General features: G+C 40.0%; 1 protein-coding gene across 6 annotated transcripts in view; it reads left to right on the forward strand.

The window, feature by feature from the left end:
* Positions 1-25,822, forward strand: part of Sdccag8 (SHH signaling and ciliogenesis regulator SDCCAG8) — a 190,308-nt gene that overhangs the window by 59,442 nt on the left and 105,044 nt on the right. The gene's annotated exons all lie outside the window — the stretch shown is intronic.

Genomic DNA, 25,822 nt, shown 5'->3' on the forward strand with positions numbered 1-25,822 from the left:
AATGGCATTTTTCTGGGTTCCGGATATCAAATTCAAGTCCCCACTGTGCATGGCAAGTACTTTCCTCATTGACCATCTCCCCCAAGTGCTTTCCTCATTGACCATCTCCCCCAAGTGCTTTCCTCACTGACCCATCTCCCCCAAGCATCTCTGTTTTCTTCTTCCAGGCACTGTGCCCCATCAGGTAGTGTGGGAGTCAGTCTCCTGTATTCTAAAGGGGATGGGTAGGTGTCCCAAAGAGACTATGGCCTCCACCCTGAGGATCTGTACTTGTTCCTGATCCAGGACCAAAGGCTTTCCACTGAAGCATAGAGCCTTGGCTACATGGTGAAACCTTGTCTCACAAAACCAAAAGTACAAAAGAAGGGCCTGGTATTTGCAACTTACGGCCTCATAATCAATGTTCCACAATTTTTAGTGACTTCTATTTGAGGATTCATAGTTTGCCCACAGTCTGATGGACCAATGGAACATCAGTTCGTCTTTGAGGTCTTTCTGTTGTCACTGCAACCCTGGAACAGTTCAGAGAGGTGTCTCCTCCCGTTTCTGTCTTGTGCCAGCCCAACTACTGCTGGGATTCCCACCAGGGTGGAACCTGGTTCTGGAAGGGGGGGAAGCTCGTGGTCTAAAGTGGTCTTTGCCCATAGCAGGAGCCTAGATGTAAATGCTGGCTGCTGGGGAAATCTGTCTGTCTGTCTGGTGAAGCTTTGCAAAGAGACCAAGGGAACATGGCAGCTCCTAAAAGTCACGCCTAGTTAAGACCCGAGAAATACCAACATTAGAGGAAGGTTGGAGAACTGTACCTTCTTGTGTAGGAAAGCCCGAAACCCTGCATTAGGATCTTGCGAGTTAGGACTGATTCTTTCTGAGGATCTGATCTTGATGTTTAACGTGGAAATTCAGGACCACAGCAGTTCAATTACAGCGACTGGCAGTGCAGCTTTCCTGAGAATAAGGAGATTGGAATAGACTGTTACAGCCGGCCATGGACCGAGCTTCCTGGAGTCGTTTCCTTTTTTAGAGTAACAGTGTAGTGTACCCGGAGACCTAGATTATCAGCCTCTGGAGTCCACTGTCTGATTCTGGGAACATCCTAGCATTAGACCATCCTATCTGTTGGGAGTGGGTAGCAGCAGTGTTAGTCTTTTCTACTTGTAAGTTTAGCACCTACAGATTAGAGTAAATCTCATGCAGCTCTGATCTCTCTGAAGCTATATGCTCTCCTCAGCAGCCTGAGTTGATGGGTGAAGTCTGAGAGCTAGACTTCAGAGACTCAGCTACCACCTGCCATCGCACTTCTCCCTCCACACAGTGCCTGGGACGGGGCCACATGGGCATGGCTCTGGCGCGTGTAGTCACGCGGTCCTGGTGATGACAGCGCTGCTTGCCTGTCTTCTTCACGCTCTTTCAGTGCCATAGTCTTCTTCTGCATTGCCATCCCTTCTCCTGTGTCATACGGCAGCCTCCGGGGGCATGGCTTACCCAGACCAGCTTACTAGACACTAGGGGGAAATTACTGCAGGCCCAGCTCCTGCCCTTGGGGAGTTTATATTCTAGCCGAGGAGGCAGAGTACACATTTGAACATGCCGTAAGAATACTTGCAAAGCAGCATATCGACAAGTGCAAATTAATGTAGTGTGAACTTCACGCTGGCTGCAGCCCACGAGGGAGAATCTGGTTCCACGTGTGCGATGTAATAAAGCTTCCCTAAGTATGCCCTCAAGCGTTGTTCAGCATACTTAGAGAAATTTGTGCTCCTATCACAGCCTAACTGAGATTTCTGAGAAAATTCTTCAGCCTAGCGTCTGTCTAATAAAGCACCGTCTTTTGTTCTTATTCTGGGTGATGCTCCAGTGGAAAACAGAATTCACTGGATTATGCAGAGAATTTAACATATCTCTACTAATAAAGGTTCCGATTTATTGAGCTTATTTTTCCCAAGCACTGTGCCAAATAAGCTTTTGTTTAAGTCAGCATTGTGTTGGTAAAATCACAGAATTAGCCATAAATAAGTGAGACTGTGCTTCTGCTTTGTCTTCACAGAGAAGCAACTCCAAGTCAGTGTGGGGGAGGGGGAGGGGAGGGGAACGGGCGTTGAGGCCCTGTGGTCTGCAGCGCTCACCTGCGGGCTAATGCTTTCCCAGTTGTTTCGGGTGACAGGATATGTATGCCTCAGACTAAAACATAGAAACATACATAGACATTCATAGGATTGGGTTTTACCTGTAATTTAACTTTCCATAAAAGGTGATCATTCTGCTTACCACAGTTATTTTTAAAGAATTAAATGATAAATAGGAACAGTATTGGTATCAATTGAAAGTATTGCTCTCAGGCTGTCTAAGAGGTCAAAGCATAAACAGAAAACAAAACATGATCATTGAGAAGTAATTCACATTATGAAGTGTTTGTTAATGAGCCTTTTCTTTTGGATGGGAATTTAAGACTGTAAACTGAGTTCTGTATACTTATTTTCAGTCTTGACTCACCAGGCTAGCCTGCTGGGCTTTCGCAGTGTCTACTCACCTGGCACGCCTGCAAGTCTGGTTGCTATCAGGTGGCAGCAGTTAGTTGAATGTGTCCCTGCAGGCCAGCAAGCTGACAGTCATTAGACATAGGACAGCTACCCCATGCCTTAATGGTTCGGAAATATTAGCACCAATATCCAGCATGAGTGTTACTGATTAATACCTGTGTATGCAATTAAGACAGTATTTACTATGCAAACACAGGCACATTGACAGAATCCATGCCTCTATCATTACAGTGGAGCAAATTGGTTTTTTTGTTTGTTTTACCTTTTGCTTCATATTCATATCCAGCTATGATATTGTGTTGTAAACAGCCTAGGTATGATTTTGTTTTCCCTTTTTTCAGTTAACATATCTTAAGCATTTTTGTTGCTTCTTATTCTTTTACACTATTCTCCTTAATATGGCCATTTAGATTCATTTTTAAAGGAAGATGGTAGGTTAGATCTTGAAGAAAACAAAACCTTGACAGATTAAGAACCCCATTGCCTTAGACTTCACTTGCTGCCCTAATCTAACAGCCATATGTTTTGTGCATTGTGTTGGCCTGTAATGAATTTCTGTCAAAAGGGAGAGGGTAAGGTAGCTATGCAAATATATTTCTTATGTCAGTAATAGCAAATGACAAATGGACCTGGGGATTTGGAAGAGGGGGTGATGGTATCCTTACAAGGTGGCCAGGATGTTGCCTAGCACAGATGGAAGACAAAGGCATTTGGCTAGAAGGACCAACATGGCAACTTGAGCAAAGGAGTTAAAAAGGAGACACAGTCAAAGTAAATCTGTCTCCTGACTCCTAGCATTGTTTAATATATCCCAGTGCAGTCTTACAGCCGTCTGCCTGTGGAGCTGGGTTTCCTCACCGTGCTGATCTCATGTTACCTGTCTGCCCACACTGAGCACCCTGTATCAAGTGCTGGTGGAGTGTTATACTGTGGAAGTATTCGTGTCATTTTGAATTTCTTTTGTATGATCTCCTGCCACACCGCATTTTAAAATGGTATTGGGAAGGAACCCAGGCCTTCATGCTCTGCCTGTGAACTGTGTCAACTAGCCTCTCCCCTTCTTAGAGGCTGCTTCTCACTGCGTCATTTGGGTTGTTCTTGAGCTCCTAGACTTAAGTCATCCTCCTACCTTGGCCTCCAGAGTAGTGCAGACTACAGGCAGGCATCTTTTACCATGTCTACCAGAAAATTTAAGATCTCCAACATTCCAGTTAGTTTCCTAGGAGAATTAATGTTTGGGTTGTCTTGATACATGGAGAATTACCAATGACTTACAATGAAGGATGAAGCACAGATTATGCAGGGGTTAACCGTCTATCATTAATATAAAGGCAATATTTTTTTTCTGGTGCTGGCTGTTGAAGCCTCATGCAGTTACCATACCACTGAGCCACATGGTTGCCTCAAAACTTCTGCTTTGGCAAAGGGCAGACATCTCAGTGATGCAGGAATTTTTTCCCCATGTGAATTGTGAAGCCTGGATAAGTAAACCAAAATTTTCTCTCTAGTTCTAAATTTCTATATTTACAGAACATATTCTCTCAAATATCAGTTCACATTTTCAGTTATTCACTCTCATAAAAGTGACACTTCTGTTGAGATTATAAGGATGAAATTTTATTCTCAGCAACTTTAGATCAGATTCTTTCTGTTGTGATTAATAGGGAAACAATTGTCTAGCCTTTCAAACAGTTGAATTTAATTACAAAGCAGCTATCATTTAATTCTCCATAAGGATTAAACCCCAATATTAATTCAGGCTACTACTAAACACCAGTGGACTATAAAGGTAGAACTTGGGGATCTGGCAGCTTCCACAGAACAGGTAATTCAACCTCCTCGGCCAGAGTCTCCCACGGGTGTGCGCTCATGATAAAGGGGATCTGTCTGCGGACTCCTGTTGAGAAGCACAGTTGGTACAGCTGGTGATCATCTTTAGAATGTATCCACAGGCTGAAGTATGACTGCTCCAGAAACAGGTGCCCTAGCATGTTAAGTATGTTTTTAATGTTGAAAATGAAAACAAAGTATTTTTTCAGGTCCTCAGAATATTTTCCTCACCTTCATAGGTTTTCCCCCCCCAATTTAGGGCTATCAGAGGTATGTACTGATTTAAGCCATTGGTGGTTTATCGGACAAGAGTCAGAAATGTCTCAACCTAAAGGGATATTCCACTATGTCCGTCAGCTCTCCTTGACCGTAAGCAGCATCTGAAACAATCACCTTATAAAGACCAAGAGTTTTGCTTGCCTTATAATTTTTGAGATGTCATCTACCAGTTGGCCCTCTTCTTGTATAGGTTTGTAGCAAGGCCATGCATGTGGTGTAGGAGTGTGTGGCAGAGCAGAACAGTCCACCTTGTGTCGGGAAGGGGAAGACACTGAGGTCTCACGGCCCCTGTAGGGTTGTGTCCCATGGCCTGAAGATCTCCCACTGGGTCCCCACCTCTTTAAAGTCCAACCACATTCAGGTAATGCTATGGTGGGGACCGTGTCTGCGACATGTAGTACTTTGGCATCATGACAGTGGCACACTAATGACATGAGCCAGCATCTTTTTATAGCTACAGTTGAAAGTCTATGTGTGGCTATGTCTTCCAGTGTGTCTCAGTAATCTGTAACCAAGAAGTGAGACTTAATGATATTTTTTCCCTTGGGCAAACTTTGAAGTTTAAAGTGTTACGTGCTGAAGCTAACATCCCTTAGATTTACCTCAGCAGCCAAGAGAGTAAACAGCATAGTGGAAAAGAGAAGAAAGTGGGAGAGAAGAGATGGGAAAGATTTGAGCAGAAAGCCTTCTAACAGTGTTACATGGAGAACTGTGCTTTGGCCATTGTTTACTCTCCCTCACATCCTGAGACTTAGAAGGGATAATTACGACCAAATCCATCAGTATAACACATTAATCTTTTCAGAGGAAAGCCACAGTAATGGTTTATTGCTTTGTTTGTTTGTTTTGGATTTGGATTTTTGATACAATTTGGATTTTCTCTGTGTAGCTTTGATTGTCCTGGACTCTGTGTGGATCAAGTTGCCCTTGAACTCAGAGATCCACCTATCTCTGCTTTCCAAGTGCTTGGATTAAAGGTGTGCTCCACCACTGCCTGGCTAGTAATGGTCATTTTAAACTGTGATTAGTACAGTTTTCTTTCCTCTATGATTGCTGCCTACTAATATTAATAATTATAATAATAATATAATAATTAATATTAATTTGTTATCACTTAGAATTTTTCAGAGGATGACTTTTAAGATACCTGGCAATAAATGGATGGAGTGGGATTGAGATACAGTTCAGTGGTTGAGTCTTCACCTAACATGCAAGAGACCCCTAGGTTCCATCCCTAAGACTGAAAATAAGCATCTTTTATCATTAGTGTTTCTTATTTCATAGACCACATATAAACAATTGAACAAGAATCTCAAATAATAAAGAAAAATGACTAGAAGGATTCCCAAAGTCTGAAACAGTAATAACTTAACCCAGCCCACATTTGATAGATGACAGGGCTACAAATGATCTGTGAGAAATTCTTATTTCTATGTATGTACTGATGTAGTAGTTATTAAGGAGTATATGTCATAAGTAAGCCAAAGGAGCTCCATGAAAAGCGGCATGTCTTCACTGCTCTTCCAATTCTTTTTGTTCTGTTTTCCCTTATTTGTTTTGAGACAGAGACCTGCTATGTAGCCCAGGCTGACCTAGAACATGCTATGATTCTTCCTAAGAGCTGGGATTACAGGTATATGCTGCATTCCTGGCCATATCTTATATTAGGAATATGTAAAGAATACTTAAAATTTAATGCTATAGGTCAGGCTTCTTCAAACCTGGAGGAAAGATTTGCATAGAATTTCTTTAGAGAAAATGACCAAATGGTAAAAGTTTTATGAAAGACAATCACCATTAACTGTCAGGAAAATGTAAATCAAGCTAACACGAGGTACCACATCATATCTAATAAAGATAGTTCTAATTTAAAAGATAGTATCATCTCTCTCCTATGTTCCATTTTCCATTCTTTTCTAGTCATGGTGATAAGAGACTATGATGTCAATTGACCAGCACATGAACTGTGTTATTATCTATTAGTCCAGCTTTCAGAGCCACTTATCATTTGGATTGTGTGTTCACCACACTTTTTATTGTGAGATCTTGTTGCAGAAAATTACAGTTAAGATCCTGACTGGCACAAATCTGCTGCCCTAGAATTGGGCAATAAGTTGTATTTGTCTCTCTCCCAGGACTTGCTCATTTTTGTTTGGGCCTTGTTCTATCAGCCTCTGAGATAAAGTTTTTGACATCGTAACAAACTAGACCTCCCAGGTTGATATCACTGGAAATTTTTATCAGCATTCCAGTGGTGTCCTCCTCAAAGGTTTGACAGTGTGGCATGGACAAAAGCAGGGCAGAGCCCTGTGACCAGTGGCTGAGGCCTCTAACATCTTCATCTGCCTGTTTTGTCCATATGATTTTAACTGATGTTTAAAAACAAAACCACATGTATTTTTGCATTTAAGAACCAGACCACTTGCTTTCAACATACTTAAGTCAAGAAATTCTCATTTTTTCTCAGTTTGCCTTATTAAAAATGTTTTGTGAGGTTAAAGAAATAGATTTCACTGTGATTTTTTTCTATATTATACTTTAACATTGTTTACCAACCCCACTGCCCTTCTCTATCCTCCCCTCTTCATTTTGCTGCTCTTCCTCTCTCCCAAATAGTTTCTTTCCCGTTTGCTTTTATGATCTATATGTCCTAGTAGCCTCCCTTGTCCCCTTATTCCTTTTTAAAAGGTCTCTTAATATCCTCTCATAGTCTGTCTTTTTTCTTGTGTTTCTTTCCATCCATCTTTCTACCTATTATCTAAGCTATCTTCTATATGTATGCATGCATGCATGCATGTGTGAGCATGTGCGCACACTCACATGTGCGCGCGCACACACACAGACCTACTTTTTGTATATGGGAGGAAAGAAAGCAATTTTTTCCTTTGATTCTGGATTATTGTCATTTGATGATCTTCAGCTTCTTTGATTTTCTTGAAAATTTCATTTTTCTTTGCAAATAAATAAAAGTCCATTATATGTGTGTTTCTCATACATTTGTCTGTTGGTAGACATCTATTGACTACTGTGAATAGATCTGTGAATGTACAGATATCTTTGTGTGATACCAGCATGAATCGTTTGATGACTTAGGTATACCTAGGAATGATGATAGCTGGATCACTTGAGGAATGTCTGAATTGCTTCCATAATGGCTGCGTTAGTTGACAGCCACTAGCAGATATGTGTTCTCTTTGCACGCAGCCTCACCAGCACCTGTTTCCATTCGTTTTCATGATGAGAGCCATTCTGTGATGGACTAGAATTCCAAAGCAGATTTATTTTCATTTGATGGCTAAATATGTTGAACATGTTTTCAGATGGCTATTGGTCATCTGTACTTCTGTCTTTTTACTTCATTGGCCCATTTATTGATTAGGTAATTTGAGGGATTGTTTTATCTTTAGGGTTCTTTATAAATTCTAGATATCAATCCCCTGCCAGGTATATAGTTGGCAAGGGTTTTCTCCTATTCTGGAGTCTGCCTCTTCACTCAGCTGATGCTTTCCTTTGCTGTTTAGAAATTTCAATTTTATACAATACCCTTGTAAGTTCTTGGTATTTTTTTCTGTGCTATTAGAGTCCTTTTGAGAATCTCTCTCCCTGTTTCTTAAAATCTATCACCTGTGTTTTTTTTTTCTAGCAATTTCAGAGTTTCACACCTTACGTCGTGCCCTTTTGTCTATTTTGAACTCTTTATACTATGTGAGATATATGGATCTAATTTCATTAATTTACACATTGCTATCCAATTTTCCCAGCACCATTTGTTAATGAGATCCCAACACAGACTTAAGAACAGAAATCACATGATTGTCTCAATCGATGTAAGAAATGTCTTTTAACCGAGTTCAATATGTGTTCATTGTTAACGTCCTGAGGAAACTAGTGTAGAAAAAAAATACTTCAACATAATAAAGACTATGCATAACAAATATATAAGCCTACATTATTCTAAGTGAAGAAAAACTGAGAGCATTTCTTCTACAATGATGAATTCGACAAGAATGCCCACTCTGTCTACTCCTCAATGTAATAGTTAAAGTCTTAGCTCGAGAAATAGAAGAGACAAGCAAAGGGGATAAAACCAGGAAAGAAAGAAGTCAAAACATCCTTATTTGTAGATAACATGATCTAATCTAGAGTCCACCAGAGAATTTTAGACATGCTAAATACTTTAAGCATAGTAGCAGAATGTAAAACCAATATTCAAAAATCAGTAGCATTTTTATGCCAATAAGTAACTTGCCAAGAAAGAAACCAGTAGAAAAAAATTCTCATTCTTATTCACAGTGTGAATACACTTAGATATATATACATACATATATGTGTATTTTTATGTATAATATATACTATATGTGTGTATGTATATATGTATGTGAATAAGAATAAATAAGTGAAAGATGTCTACAATAAAAATATTTTACAAAGCTTAAGCAGTTGAAGAAAACACTAGAGAATGGAAAAAGCTCTCATACTCAAGTATTGGCAGGGGCTGCCTCAGCAGTTAAGCGAACCTATTGCTCTTCCAGAGAACCTGAGTTCAATTCCTAACACCCACACACTGGGAGGCTCACAAACACCTGTAACTCCAGCTCCAGAAGATCTCATGCCTCTGGTCTGTATGTGTTCCCAAATATGTATAACATACACTCATATAGACACACATACACATTAAATTAATTTTAGGAAGATTGGCAGAATTAATATTTTGAAGATGACTGTATTACCTAAACTGAATTGCAGATTCAACTAAATTCTTATTAGAATTCCACATTTTTAGAGAAGTATTAATAAAAAGAAATTCTGAAATTCACATAGTAGACCATAAAGACCCGAAATAACTAAAACAGCCTGAGCAGAAAGAACAGTGCTGGAGGAGCGCAATCTCAAACTCTACTACAGAACCGTATCACAAGCCTGCATGCTATTGACAGCTGCCTAATCTCTGACAAACATATAAAATGTGTACTTAAGAAAAAATGTTCTCTGCAGTTTTTCTTTTCTTCTTCTACTTATTATTCAGTATGCTCAGGTACCATTGAACTCAGAAATAGATTATGCTGATGACAAATAAAGCAGAAATTGGGCACAGATGCCTAGAAAGTGCCTTCCTAAGTGTGAGTTGTGGGGCTGGAGGGAGGCCTCAGCTACTGAGAAGCACTGCTTCTACAGAAAACCCGAGTCTGGTTCCCAGCACCCACGCTGAACTCCTCACAGCTCCTACAACTTCAGCATCGAATATCTGATGCCTTCTCTGGCCTCACAGGCACCTGTACTTACCTGCACATATCCAAACACATATATGTAATTTAAAAAAATATGTATTGTTCTACAACTGGGAAGATATAAATATGTCTTGAGAATTTCCCAGGGTAGGAAGAAAGTAGACGTGGGCTTGTCTGAAATTTGAATTTCTTATAGATAGTATATAACTACATGGGCTAAAGTGGAAACTCGGACTAGACGAGGTCAGTCTGTGGGGGACCTTTTCATTCTGTTAGCTTCTCTTCATGAAAAGCACTCCCTGATCCCTACCTCAGTCTCTCTGATCTATACCTATTTTATTTTTATTTTATTATTAGTATGAAATAGAGGAATCAGTGTTGGTTTTCTAGCTCAGTAATGTAAATGAGAGTGGCTTCTAGCCATGAGAGGCCACCTATATCAGGACTCAGAACCGCCTGTATTGGCCCCAGAGTAGCTGCATCCAGTCCTTCCCGTGTGCTTTGCTGAACCCAGAACTGCACTCAGACACTTATTAATAAGAACATCTACTCTCACATTTGGGGCTGCTGGTTAAAATTAGCTAGAAAAAAATGGGTTACTTTTTTTTTCAGTTAAAGCCAAGTACAGTAAATTCATAAGTTCTCCAAATGGAATTTTACAGAAATATTTTTATAACCCACAGCTAAAGTCAATTTTTCTAAAAACTCCCCATAAGGTGAGATCACGTACACCATGTCTCAGTACAGAAGGATTTTTTTTTCTCCAATCATTTGTGTCTCTATAAATAAACTGTTTGTTGTTAAAAAATTTGCTATTTCCTCGTCACGTAAGAACATCTCATTAGTTTTAGTGAAAATCTTCCAACAAAATAAGATGAATTTGCCCAGTTTCCCAGTGAAGGAAGGCCCATGCGGTTCAGCATGCAGCCGAATACATCCAGGAGGTAAGTTGCACACAGGTCTGTTGCTGAGGTGGTCAGGGCATTTGAATCCGTGCAGAGACATTCAGGCAGCAGCTGTGGGTTTGTTTGCTTCAGTGTGACTCAAGTCATGTCTCCTCATCTGCTCTCTTCAGACTGATGTTCCTGTAACCCGGGCACCCAACAACAAAAGCAACTTGGGGAGGGGTGACATTGGAGAGAACAGGCGTTATAGTGAGGGGGGCACACACACTGTGTGCTGTTATGTCCCCCAGACTACGTGGGGGAGTGTTTCTATTTGTCCTGGATGTAGTTAATTAGAGGACAAGCTAAAACATTGTTTTCTATAAAACAAACCATCTAAGAGATCTCGAGTGGGTAAACCGATGAAGGGTTTGTTGTCTTGTCCCCAGCTTTCACTAAATAGTGAATTTGATCAAATTTAAGCCTTTGAAAATGTATTTATAATGAAGGTGTAGTGTGCATTGCCTGACAAAGGATGTTTAAAGCTAAAGAAGTCAAAGTTGTGTATTAAGCTAAGAAAAGAAACAGAAGAAAAAGTTCTTGTTGAGAAACAAATGATGTGGTTTTGTTACTTTTAAAAATTAATTGTTGCCTGTCGAAGCTTGCTTATGTCTGTGACTAGTTAGCATTCTGACTTGGCATTATTCCACATTGGTAGGAAAACACATAAGAGCAGAGTTGGGAGCTGGGTTTCTGTCCAGGAGAATGGACTTGGCTGAGTAGGTTGGGAGCTGTGAAGGGATGGATGGGTTCAGGTGACCACTGAAGAATGCCATCCCTAGGTACCTGGTCTCCCCCATCCCTCCCTTTTGGTTCTGTTTGCAGTCATATACTTTATTTCTAAAAGCCTGTGTCTTTATTAAATAAATGAAACCTTCAGGGTAGGAGCACACTTTTCAAAATGTATCACTAACACAGTATTTCAGTCAGACAACCTTTAAAAATATACATAGGTGTACCAAGTAACTCAAGAGATTTCTGGTATATATACTTTAGAAATTGGAATATTTAACTGATTATTTTCCAGAAAACTCTTGCAAAAGTAACATCACATATAATTATTATTTTACGGTAGTAGAAAAATAATAAAAATTGTACTGTTAGAAGACAAAATAGTCTTGCCAGGATGGCCGGTTTTTCTGCATACACGTAAAGGAATTAATTCTTTAAAGGGTAGTTTTTAATAGCTGGTCTCATGACTTAATTAATTGTACAGTTTTCTTAGGAAACTGCTGCTTTAATAGTTATAGTTTTTATGCCTACACCAAGTTTGTTTGGTTTCTAAAAACGTATTTGTATGTTGTACCAATACCTATGATTATGAAAATATTATATTTGAATATGGAAATTTCACACTGAATGACTGTTAGGCTGATAGCCATTTAAAATATTTTAAATTTTGAACAAACTTTTAAATAAATTATTTGATTTATAATTATGAATAGTACCTTTCACTTATTTTTGATGTTACAATAAAATCTGAAAGCATTGAAAACATAACTATTAATAAAGATATTTTCAAAACTGGAAAAAGAATAAATCTTATGTTTAAATTTAAAGATCAAGTTTTCCTATAGCAAAATCATACACAACTTTATAGATGGAATATTTTCAGCTGAAATTTATTCTTTTAATAGGTAGTAAGAGCATCTCAGTGCTACCTGGAAACACCATCACACTGTGTCTGTGAACACTGCTTCAGTGTGGGTTTTCTATTTACCTTGTTTTCTGAATTTAGTCAAATTCTCATTTATATGGAGGCTGTGGTAATATCACTAGTTAGCAGTGAGCAACACAAACTAAATTATTTTAATGTTCATTTTCAGCATATTGTCAACTGAATTATTCTGTTGGAAAGTATTAATAGCTTTGACAGAGGCATAAAATAATCCCAGAGTAGAGAGATACAGTATGAAGTTGATGGTTGGATTAATGTATCATGAGTCCTGGAGCTTTCATTTTATTATTGATGAGACATTTTCTCCTATGAATTTTCCAAGAATGAAACAAGAATATTGTAGTGATTTCTCTTATTTACTATAGCTTAATGGTTGTAAATTTAAAAGAGAAGTGATATGAATTTATGTATATATATATAAATTTTTATCAAAATGGTAAGCAATATATGTTTCTGTAATTATAAAGGACAGAAGACTAAGATATACTACATGTTTTACATGGATAGTGAATATGCATGTGTGCATATCTGCATAAGTAGATATCTGAAATATATAAATATGCATATATAGTGTGAGGCATAGTAGGTGTTATACTATGTATTCATAAACATTTGCTGTACTGAACTAAGGACTTAAGGAATTTTTTTTAAAGATTTATTTATGTGTATATGTCTGACAGTCTATGTGTCTGCCACATGAATGCAGGGACCTGTGGAGGCCAGAAGAGAGCGTCAGATGCTCTGGAGTTGAAGTTAGTGGTTGTGAGCCTCTAGACTAGATGCTGGGAACTGAACTCTGGTCTCTGAACAAGCAGTAAGCACGGAAACTGCTGACCCAGTCTCCAGTACCATGATTTTTCTTCCTTCAGGGAAGGAATTATCTAAAGCAGTAAATTAATAGCTTGCTTTCCCAAACCAAAATTTTTGTATTTTATTTTTGTTTTGTATGATTTTTCCCAATTGGTGATAAATATTTTCCCACCCTATGGCATGCTTTCCTGAGTTGGGGGTAGCTATTTAGAGTCCCGTTCTTTCTCATGTCCATCCTCTTCCCGCCTCTACTCTTCTCTGCTTTTCTCTTCTCTCTTACTTTTCTGCTTTTCAAGACCCAGGGCTGTGCACACACAAAGCAAGTGTTCTAGCCACAATTGTAAATGGATTTTTATTAAGAATGTGTTTTCCTTATAGCATTTGTACTTAGTACATTGTTTTTATTAATACAAGTGAAAATCATATAAAACAATGTCTTGGCCTATGAGAATTCCATTCTTTTGTATGTATTGTCTCCCCAGAAAAAAGGAATTTTCCATTTTTGGAACAGCATATGGACTAATTCTCTGAGACTCTTATACAACATACTTAGAACATAGTCACTACCGTCAGCTTCTCCCATTTCTACCATCTTATCTCTCGTATGCATTTTCACCCAACTTCAAGATTTCTTCTTCTTTCCCCCATCAAGTCCATTTTGTGTCTTGGGAATGGGCCTACCCTGGTGTGTGGTCACATCATTAACAAAAATTCCCTCTCCACCCCCCCCCCGCCAGCAGCTATAAATGCCTATAGTTCTTCAATCATCCATAGGGTTTGTACCCCTCTCCCCCAACTCTGTGCTGGGATTTTGTCTAGCTCAAGCATGTCAAGGTTTTTTATATGCTGTCACAATCTCTGCAAGTTCAGCGTGCATGTGCCATGTTGTGTCTGGAAAATACTGTTTCCTTGATGGTGTGGACCACCTCTGGCTCTGACAGTCTCCCCACCTCCTCTTCCATGCAGATCTCTGAGCCTTGGGGAGAACACTGTGACATGTATGTCCCATTAGAACTGAGCACTTCAGTGTCTTAGTCTCTGTAAGTTGAGTCTCTCTTAGAACTTACTATTTTTATTCCCGATCATTTTTTAAAAAACAGCTCCTCCACCATAGTTATTCTAAATCCAGCATTCTTTTGAAATGCTTTCAGAAGGACTAGGCCAGTTTAGTGTGACTTGTTTTTTAATATGAAGTCAGTTTAAAGTGACTGCTTTGTTTTATGCACTCCTTGTTGCTGTTCCGTGTGTGTGCATTTGGAAGTTGGAGGACAGCATTGTGCAGTCATGTTTCTCCTGCCTTTTTATGAGCTCTAGAGTTTAACTTGGGTCACCTAGCCATTCTGCCAGCCACCTAAAAATTGTGTGAATTTGTCCAGAAACACAAGTCTAGACTCCCTCGCATTGGCTGCTCTCAGCCACACCTCTTGCCTTTCTGCACAGGGAGTATGTGTGACAAGTCACAATATCTTCTTGGCTCTTTATTGTTTTTGTTTGTTTTTAATTTTGTTTTTCATTTTTTACAATAAGATTTCATGTAGCCCAGGTTGACCTTGAAGTTACTAACCTAGCCTGACCTGGCTCCTGCCTCTACCTCCTAGATGTTGGGATTATAAATATAAACCGCCATGCCAGGCTTTCTTTTTGGATTTTTTTTAAACTAACATTTCAGTCATTATTTCATTAAATAGCATAGAGTCAATTTGAATGTATTATATACTTGCATAGTAATGTATTATAATTTATAATATACATATATTTTAAATATGGGTCTTTATTTAGATATTATATGTAAATGCATATAAATTCTTATTGATATGTTAGTATTTTAAATGAAAAGTTATTTCTCCTTCTATTGAATTGGAATGTTGAATATATTGGTAACAAATTCTTTCTATAACGTAAGGTGCTTATCTATTCCTGTTTTGAGCCCTGTTTTGTTTTAAGCATTCTAACATGGAGATTCACTTTACAAGCACAAAACAAAGAAATAAAAACCTACATTAATCTTTTCTGCTATATTTGTTCACAGACAACCCTATAAGACTATGATAGTCAATGTCTCAGTATAGCTTAGTATGTGAGATAGAACACTATGGAAAATAAGGAGCTGCCAAAGACCCAGAGTGTTTTGAGTTTATTAAATTTGTGAACAGAGATCTTACAATATAACTATGACAAAACAAAACAGAGAAATACTGCCCGGGATGGCACGGCCCCAGCCTACAGCGTTTTACTTGCTGAAGCATTAAACTTAGTTGTTAGTGTCAGGTGTCACTGAGTACTCAGCTAGGCTGGGGAGTTCAGAAAACTGTCATCTTGGCAGTTACAACAGACCCTGGGTATTTGTGGTGGTAAATTCCAAGATCTTCACAAATGACAGGAGCAAAAATTTCTTCCCGCTTAACGTAGTCAAGTATTACTGACCCCTTCCAACCTGCCAAGATGTGCTATTGAAATATAGCCTTCTGCTAAAATAAACTCAGTGTGTTTCATTACGGGAGTGTCATTTCAGGAAGGGAGATTTTATTGCTCAAGCTTACTCTTGAAAAATCTCCTAAGTTGCTCCTTATTTAGTAGTCTAGATGGATTTGCACATATTTATTTTTGTGTCTAGTGCCACATTTTTCTCTTAAACTGCAAACATTCATACTGGCTTAGTTTGCTTTCTGCTGCTGTGATAAAAACACGGTGACCAAAAGCAACTGGGAGAGGAAAGGGTTTATTTCCACTTATAGTTCCTTCTGAGGGAGAAGTCAGGGCAGAAACTCAAGGCAGGAAAAGACGTGGATACCCTGGAGGAATGGGGCTTACTGGCTCACTCCCCATAGCTTACTTGCTCAGCTGACTTTCTTACACAACCCAGGGGTGGGTGGCACCACCTGCAGTGGGCTGGGCCCTTCCTACATCAACCATCAATCAAACTGGCCTGAAGGCAAGTAAACGATGAGACCCAGCCAACATACTTACCCTTCTCAAAAGTGTAGACACCATTTCTACCATTTGGGGGATAGATTGCTCTTTATTCAGACAGAAAGAGATAAATATGTGTATTTATGGAGATGCTTTCTGTGACACTTGGCCTGTTTTTGATGGCATCACATTTAGTAGTGGGATGCTCATGGGGTGGGGAATGGCGTGTGCTGCGGACTGACAGGCTCAGCAGATTCTCAGCCCTCGCTCATCCAGTGCATGCTTCTTCCCATTCTCTTTCACTGTAGCTCATTGAGATGCAAGTGTATGGTTTCACTGTAGTGATGCCAGTTACAAATGCTCTGAGCTTCCGAACAAAGTGAGTGACTTTAGGATGCAAATATCACATCATGGGGGGCTGCATCCCTTACAAGGCACTGACACAAAACTCGGGGGACTCTCCACACAGAAGATGGGAGATGCAGGCTGGGCAGCTGTGGACCGACATGCTTCTGTAATGCTAGGTCCTTACTGTCACTTCAGTGGTGGTTTCTTTATAATGCAGCTTTCAAAGCACTTTCTGATATTCCAACAAGGAAAAACTGATTGTAAGAATTTTAAATCTCCAGAGTTTTCATTCATAAGTCTGTTTCATGTCGAGCTCATCCGCCTCTTCTCCCCTCCACCTCTTCGAGTGCTCCCATATTCCGCTATTGAATTCACTTCCTTTTCTTTTATAGTAGTGTAGTAATAACATAATTATTATTAAATGAAAATTCTATCACGCCCTTTTAGTGTTTATTGTATGCACATACACATGAGTTAATAAGGCTGACCACTTAGGCATGTGCCACCTATTAGGGAGCTCATTCATGAACAAAACTGACTCCCCTTTCCTCAGCCCTCACCTGGGGGCGGGGCCTTGTAGCCCTTCTCCCATCCACTCTGGGATGTTGACTGGTAGGGTCTTGGACAGGTCTTGTTCATCAGCCGTAGCTGTTGAGACTTCATGAGTTCAGCATCCTTGCGTGCCTAGAAGACACTTTTTCACAGCAGTCCACCCAGGCCTCTGGCTCTCACACCCTTGCTGCTTCCTCTTCCTTGATGCTCCATAGATGGGGGACAAGAGGTGCACTGACCTATGTAAATAAGGACATGTGTTTAAATGGCAATTAGATACCCTATCAATTTAGTAAAATGGTAATACTAGTAGGTTCTCTAGAGACTATGGCCTCTCGCATGAGGCACAATCCGCCCCCCCCCCCCCCCCCGCCAATCCATGGACTGCCAAATGGTGCCAGTTGTGGGATAGCTACTTCAGAGCTGTTGGCCAGGCCTTTAAGAAATACCCCAAGCCATAGCAGGGTATAGTGCATTGCTCCTGGCTGTCTGCCAGAATTTGAGATTAGGACACTGCTGAACACTCTACATACTTTTGTCACAAGACAGTGGAGAAATCAAGCTTCTGTTGACCTGGATGCCCTTTTCCTGGTAGCTAACTCTCAAGGTGTTAGAAGGTGCTAATCACATTGATGGGGAGGGGCTTAGCAGTGGCCCCACCTAGCTGCGAATCCTGCAAGGGACAGTAATGACTTCGTGGCAGGATCTGTCCAACCAGCAGCTGTCTGAACTTAAAGCCACAGTAGGGAGGAACTCCTACCTAATATTGTAAAACTAAGCAAAGCTCCCCATGGTAAATGTTGTCGTCAACAATCAGGAGAGTCTTGATTCTGTCACGGTTTGTGACTCTTCCATTTGTTTCCGCATCGTCTTGTGTTTTCGGTTGGGAGTCTTAACCTTTCGTAGTTGAATCATCTCTTCTCACCCCTCAGAATTATCTTATTTAATGCTGCCTCTTTTTAGTCTGTGCTTTTGGGTGATCTTCACTCATTTCTATCTGTGACACTGTCAGTTTCAGCCCTTGCTAGGATACCTTAGCTGCTCTTTGCCATGCATCATTTGAAAAAGTTGCTTCCTTTTTCTTCCCGAGCTTCTTAATAATCACATCTTATTTGGTAATTTACCTCATTTAGGTTATCTTAATGTTCCTTTGTATTTCTAACAGTACTGCATTCCAGATCTCTGTTCATGATGGTTGCAGTGTGCATTGATAAGTCTATCATGCCTGAAAGACTGTTATATTTAAACTCTTTTAGCACAATAAAATATAATTAGGGGCAAAAACACAACACATTTTAAAGAAAAAAATATGGTTTTTTTAATGACCTGATATTTTGTCTACAGTAAACCAGACTTACATCCTGAAACTGGACAGAACCCCCCACTTGCAGCGGGTGTAAATCCTCTATAAACCAGTCCAAAAGGCTCAGCTCTCATGCAGAGGGACTGCAGGGCCGCAGACGTTCTTATTTTGCCCTGAATCTACTAGCATGGCAGAACAGTGGGTTTACATTTGGCTTAACCACAAATCTGCTGTATAGTTGTATAATTGTTATCATGTAGTTGAATCTGCTTCATCTCAAATATCTTAGCCCCAATTCATCTGTTTTGTGCAGTTTTGCCAGAGAGCCGCACTGGCCCTCAGGAAGTGCTTTTGAATTCATTAGTTGCCATTTCTCCTAACATTCTATAGGGAGAAAATAACATTTTTAGGAATAATTCTTCAAGGAATATTTGCTTACCTTAGAAACTGACTAGAAGTAAGTAGAAAAACAGACGTTTCACAGAAATACATGTATTTGATCTGGAGGCTAGTAAGATGTCAGTGCTACACTGGCTCATACTGACATGAAAATCCTTCTTCATAGGAAACTGTGGCCATGGCTTTGTTTGTATGACCAGTGGTAACTGTGCTTTGATCCAGGCTATCTGATTTTTATCTTCCCCAGTGACCCTGTTGTTTGTATCTTCTACCTGTACCAAATTGCGAACCGTGAGATTTTTATTTTAGGCTATATCTAGGCATGTTTAGAGAGACTCTATGGTATGATAGAAGGATTGAGATTGAAATCAACCCAATTTTCATCGCAGCTTCACACTATAGAATCTTCTCCAAGTTGTTTAACATCTGTGAGCCTTGAAGATGGTTTGGCTAAACAGGACAGCATTGGGTGTCTGGTTTGGCCAAAGTTAGGGTTTCATCCTTCTCCATGCGTACTCTTTCTGTGGTTCAGACTGCCAGGAGGGCAGCAGCAACACTAGGTAATGTTTTTCTCATGGAGAGTCATCACATCATGAAGGTAAATTCAAACCATTTCTGCTTGTGTTATGATACCATTGTCTAAATGAAATCACATGGCTAAGTCTAGAGTTGCTGGGGGAGACTAGTGTTAGGAATATTTCCTAACGCGAGCTCCCTGCCGATGCAAAAAATCCTAATCAAGCCAAATCAAAACAAGCCAAATTAAGAAATATCCAGATTTAATGAGAGATCTGCACTCTCGGGTGGCCCCCAGCAGGAAACCGGAAGATGCAAAATCGCGACCCCTGGGAGGAAGAAAGGGAGACCATGTGTTCCTCTTTTGGGGGATCACTTAAATACCCTGGGGAGTGGTCCTGACCGCACCCCCAGAAAGGGGTCAGGACCTGGCCTGCTGGGATTTGGAGTCTAGACCAGGCCTGGGGACTGGGATAGATGCAAGGGGCAGGGGCCTACGCTCACAACTTGACAACTAGTATAACCTACTGTCAGGGAAGAGGGTGTGAGGAGTGGATATTTGCAGAGTAGTACATGATAAAATACTATGTGTTATCCAAAGCTTATTACATCCATGCTTCCATTCACTCCCTATAATATAATAAAGGGTCTAAAGCAGACAAGAAAACAAATCTAATGGAATCTGGCTATGTTTTAAATATGTCCCACAAGAGCTTTTGTTCTGAAGTCTTAATTTTCTGTGTGGTACTGCTGGAGGTGTGCATGTGGGGATCAGTGGAGGTGTTTGGGTCTGGAGGCATTGCCCCATGATTGGATTAGTGTCTTTCTTGTATGAGCTCATCGCCTAGGCTTGTTATGCAGGAGAGAAGTCTTACAAAGCACAGCTGCCTGCCCTTTGTGTTCTCCATGCTGTGTGCCTGCACTTTCCTTTCCACACAGCTGCCAGTGTGAATTCCCATTCTCTGCAACCATGACCCCAAATGAACCTCTTTTCTTTTAGAGATTACCCACTCAGTTAATCATGGTAGCAAAAGTGCCCCTTAACAAACCTGGGTGAAACCGAGGTGATGTAGATGATGAGCTGACGAGAACTTTTGAAATATGCTACAGTCTAATAGATGAGATATTACCTGACAAAGTAAAGATGAATGTTATGTAAAAGGATAAGGGAATGCAAGAAATAACTGATGGGAATGTGGGAATATGGTTTATTATTTCCTTACGTTTAATAGAAAGCTTGGGAAGAGAAGTAATTCCAGGTGTTCTGCTCTGGTTGCCTTTGATAACCAGTCTGGTAGGGTCAGAGTTCAATGCCTGGGCAGTCTAGAAAATACAAGATGTCTGGCATTAAAATATTTAAAAATATAGCTGAGTGTGGCGCCTTTAAGTCTAGCATTCAGGAGGCAGATTTCTGTGAGCTCAAGACCAGCGAGTTCTCCAAAGCAAGTTCCAGAACAGCTACGACAGAGAAACCTTGTTTCTGGGAAAAAGAAAAAAAAATAAAAACAGCTATGTAAGGCAGTGTCCCAAAACTAAACCCTAACCCACTCCAGATAAGCCTTCCGATTGAATGGGGCCACTGAAAACAAGGACACAGAGCATGAAAACCTATTCTGAGATCCCACTCGTAAAACTGCAAAGCGAATGGGAGAGAGAATATTGTAAAAGTTTCCAGGAAGAGAAAAAAACAAATTACAGAGCAATTACTAGAAGTTAGGGAGACTCGTCAGTGGTAACATTACAATCCTGAAGACAGTGGTCTAGGGCCTGTAGTGTTCAGAGTCAGATTTATATACAGACAAACTCTTGAGTTTATCTATAAGAGTTTTTAAAGACACATGTACACACACACAATTTATGGTTTGAGGCCTCCTTTCTTATGAAAACTCCTTTGACATAGAGTGACATGGGCCCCAGAAAAGTAGGAACTGAACTAGCTATATATCCCAGACTGGTCTTCAATTTAGACACATCTGCCTGCCTCTGCATCAAGAATGCTTAGATTAAACACAAATATCACTATGCCTGACTAGGAAAGAACTCTTGAGGTACATTAGAGAAGGCATAAAGAATTGATACAAGACAGATCAAAGGGTCAGAATTAAGAAATAAACTATGCTTCAATATTTCACTATTTGGAAGTATGACTACTTGGCAACTGTTTTTGAATAATTGTGAAAAACTGTCAGTTACTAAGAAAGATAAATTATTTTAAGTGGGCAACCAGAGTGAATACACACACCTGTAGTCTCTGCTATTTGTGCAGCAGAGACAGGGAGGATCATTTGCATACAGGAGTTTGAGACCAGCCTCTGAAACAACAAGACCCTAGCTCCAAAGCAAACAGAGACCCTTGTACCCAAGTACTAGGCTATTAATCCCCCCAAATAATAAAACATTGTTGAAGAAAATTTACTCAAAAAATAACGCTTGTCTTAGTAGAGAAAAAACTTTCCATTATAATGTAAGTGAACTACTGACTAGTAACTAAACCTTATCTGAAGGCGTGAGTTGGGCCTATAGAGTGATATGTAGGCAGTCATAGAATGACTACACTTGAGTGGTCCTCCTGCCTCAGTTTTCTAATAAGCTTGGACTGTAGATACACGACACTATGTACCCCAGAGGAAGAAGATGATAGCTAATGTCTTAGATTTCAAACCAAGAAATAGTAATGTGAGTATGTCATTTAAAATATGAATATGGGGGCGATGGAGATGACTCAGTGGTTCAGAGCACTTGCTGCTTCTGCAGAGGACTCACGTTCAGTTCCCAGCACCCACATGCAACTCCAGTTCTAGAGAATCAAATGTCCTCTGCTGACCTCTGCAACTACCAGACACTCACGTGGTACCTACACATACATGCAAGCAAAACACCCATACACTAAAAAATATATTTTTTAAAAAAATGAAGATGAATATTAGAAGAGTTAGTAATGTATCGTTTAAGATAATGAATTATTGAGTATTGTTTGACTCAAATTAGGTGGTTATTTTGATAAGAAAATTTAATCAGTAAAAATAAGGTTATATATATGATTAAGGAAAATCTTAATACAGGCGTGTCAGTGCCGCAAGCACTGCACAGTAAGTGGTCGTGGGTCTCTGTGGTAACCGCCGTCTGCTGCAAGATTCCCTGATGAGGTCTGAGAGAGTCTCTGATCTCTGGGTGCAGCAACAATCATTAGGCGTAATTTTACTCCTTATGGCCATTTAACAGAATAACAGGGGTAAGTTCTCCCCTCAACCTATGACCTATATAGCCAGAGCTTCAAAATGGCCATTCCTAATGGCTTCTACTTTTGTCATTCTGGGGATTATATGCATGCTTTTGTTTTTATTTTATTCCCTTGTTTCTGATGACTGTGAACATGCTAGGCAGGTGTTTTCCCAGGGAGCTACACTCTGAGCTCTTGTGGGTATGATTTGAGGATTGTCTTTTGGTGAGGTGTAAAGCTATGTAGCCCTCCTGTCACCCAGCTGGCCGAAAGATGGCTGTGTCAGGCTGCATTTTGGACATCAGGTTAATAGTGTACTTTGAGAGGAATGTACATTTGGCTTATGACCACTGACGGTCTTTCGTCCCTAAGCCACTAATCTGCAGCCAGGAAGCAGGCCTGACCCAGTTGGGTGAGGCACAGGGTTATTCTGCCAGTGGGAACATGGCATTTCTCTTCTAACTGTTGGAGTTGGTGCCATGGCAGGTTTTCCTGACTCGAGGAGCTAAGTGTCGACCCTCCATCCAGCTGGTAGCTTGTATGTTGGTTTTGATTATCTGTCCCAGCGAGTCCTTTGCTGGCACATCTAATCAGAAGCAGGCCGCCACACAAAAAGGAACTTTGTATTTTGAAATTAGAATAAGTAAAATTTTATTCAGTTTCTATCAAGATTATGCTTTTATAGAGGAGGGGAGGTTTGTTGGATTAAATTGCTCTGTTGCTGGAGGGTGCTGGGACTCAAACATGGGGCTTCACATGTTCTAGACAGGTACCTTACTTGGAGCTGTCCCTCAGCCGTCAGTCAGGAACACCAGGGACAGCCGTGCCAGGTTGTTCCTTCCTGACCCTGTCCTTTGGGGTCTTCACCACAGTCTTTGGAGGCAGGTCCAGTCATCACTCTGAGCTTGGGTTGAAGAGAGCGAGAGTTGAGTGACTTGCCCAGGGTCACAGAGGTGCAAAGCCCCAAGTTCTGATTCATGCGGGTCTTGAAACCGTGATCTTTGTCTGTAAGTTTGCCTGACTTTTAGTGCAGCTGCTTTGTTCTGTGAGGGTAGGAAAGCAGCTGCTGTAAACCTAAAATGGCATGAAGTACGTGTGTTGTTATTGAATAATGCTCAAAGAATCGAGTCTGTTCTTTTTAAGGAAGTTTGAATTTTGTTTTCTTTTGTCTCTCTTTTGTATCCTCTTGTGAAGTACTCTAGTGTATATGTTTAGTCTCCCTCTTCCTCCCTCTCGTGTGTGTGTGTGTGTGTGTGTGTGTGTGTGTAGGGGGGGTGTCAGGGATTGATGTCAGGTGTTGTCCTCCATAGCCCTCCACCTCATCATTTGAATCAGGGTCCTGCACTAAGCCTGAAGCTTGTCAGTTAGACTGGCTGACTAACAGGCTCCTGGAGTCCTCCGTCCTCCCAGCTCTGGGGTTGCAGGGCAGCACCCCAGCCTGGCTTTTCCACGGGGCCTGGGAGTCCAGACTCAGGTGGTCAGGTTTGCACCATGAACATGTCACTCACTGAGAGATGTCCCCGGCCAGATCCATCGCTTTTTTTTTAAATGAAATATCACCATTTTCTTTTATATTTCTGTTTTAAGTCTCTCTACCCCTGTCTGGAATATTGCTGCTGTCTGTTCAGGGTTTCCCATCTGTCATTCCTTGCTGCCTAAAATTAATCATACACATTGATACAGTTTTTAAAACTAAGCTTCTCAAATTGCATATCTGTTTAAACCATTGTCTCCTACCATTCATAATAAGAATACGACCTACAGCTCATGTCTCTGATGGTGCTAGCCCGTCTCGCACGCATGGGTCCTTGTGGCCTCACGTGATTTCTGCTCTTCTCAGCCATGCCAATCTGTCTGTCCATGCTTTGAGGCCTGTGTTTTCTCTATAATCATTTGCTATTTGTGTGTGTGTCCGTGTGTGTGTATTGTATTTTGATTGTCTTTGTGTGTTTCCTATCTATCACATGAATTGTTACCTGCGAAATCAAGAAAAGATGGCAATGTTCTGGTTTGGTCATATTAAGCACAGGTTTTTTTTTTTTATAAATAACATGATGTAAAAGAAAATATTGATTGAAGTTTTAAGTTTTAATGTCAGTATATAACTCCAGTTCTAGACTTCCCTGCTTTTAACTTCATAAATTCTAGGCAAATAAAACTTACTGACTTTTCTTTTATGTTTTACATCTTTAGCTGTATTTACCTGTAAGACTGAAAAAGTTAGTATAACTTTAATAATTTAAAATATTTAAAAAATAAATATTTGATATTTCAGTTTGAAAGATATAGAAACATCCTCTGAATGATAGTAGTATGCCTATATGTATATGAATTTTCAAAAATAAAGTAATATTTGACACTCATAATAAGTGACTTTATCATATAGTTGGCAATACACAGTTTTGATGGTATAAACTGAATATAGCATTATAAATATAAGAAAAATGAGCCATTTGCTTTATCTTAGTTGATATATAAAGGAGGTCACTTAGAATATTGAGAAATGACATGAGAACATTTTAAAGTATGTATAAATACTGTTTTGAAATGGTCTGGTAAGACGTGAAAACACATTGCATTTTGTGCAGCAGACTTGCTTCTCACTTAGTATGTATGAAGTTGAAAATATTCCTGACCTTTTTCTGTTTTTTTTTTTTGTGTGTATGTGTTTTTATCATCTATTTTTTTTATGTCCAGCTCCTTTGGTTTGCTTAATGTTATAGATATTCTGTGATGAATATTTTTACTTTAATGTACAAACTATGCAAAATATGTACAGTATACTTTATTTTTGCTTTGTAATATTTCGTATCAGTAAGATTAGTAGTTTCTTCCTCCGTTAATAAGCTCTGTGCATGTTCATGCATGTATAAATCCAAGCTCAGTACGGCAGTGCTCCACCGGCCTGTGGCCTGTCACAGGTGCTCTGCTCAGGCTGGAGGACCTCATGCTGCGCCCCTTCCCACGCTGGGGACAAACAGTATTAAGTTTCATGCTAATGGATTTGTAACGCTTCACATTTTCCTGAAAACAAATTGTTTCAACTTTTAATTTGGTTTTTATGACATCCAAATAAAACCGTAAATCTGTCTTTTGAGGCGCACAGTTACATACATGATTAACACCACTGCCTGTGTCTGATCAGGTCTCTTAGAGAATGTGACATTGTAAAGGTAGCCCCTGTTAGATTAGGGTTACTCTCGAAAAGGCTCAAGCCTTTGCATGACAGTAGATGAAATCACTTGCATTGGTTCCATCAGTTGTTTCA

The sequence above is a fragment of the Alexandromys fortis genome, unplaced genomic scaffold, assembly GCF_014885135.2.
Source record: "Alexandromys fortis isolate MF-2015 unplaced genomic scaffold, M_Fortis_MF-2015_v1.1 scaffold_51, whole genome shotgun sequence".
NCBI classification, from domain to species: domain Eukaryota; kingdom Metazoa; phylum Chordata; class Mammalia; order Rodentia; family Cricetidae; genus Alexandromys; species Alexandromys fortis.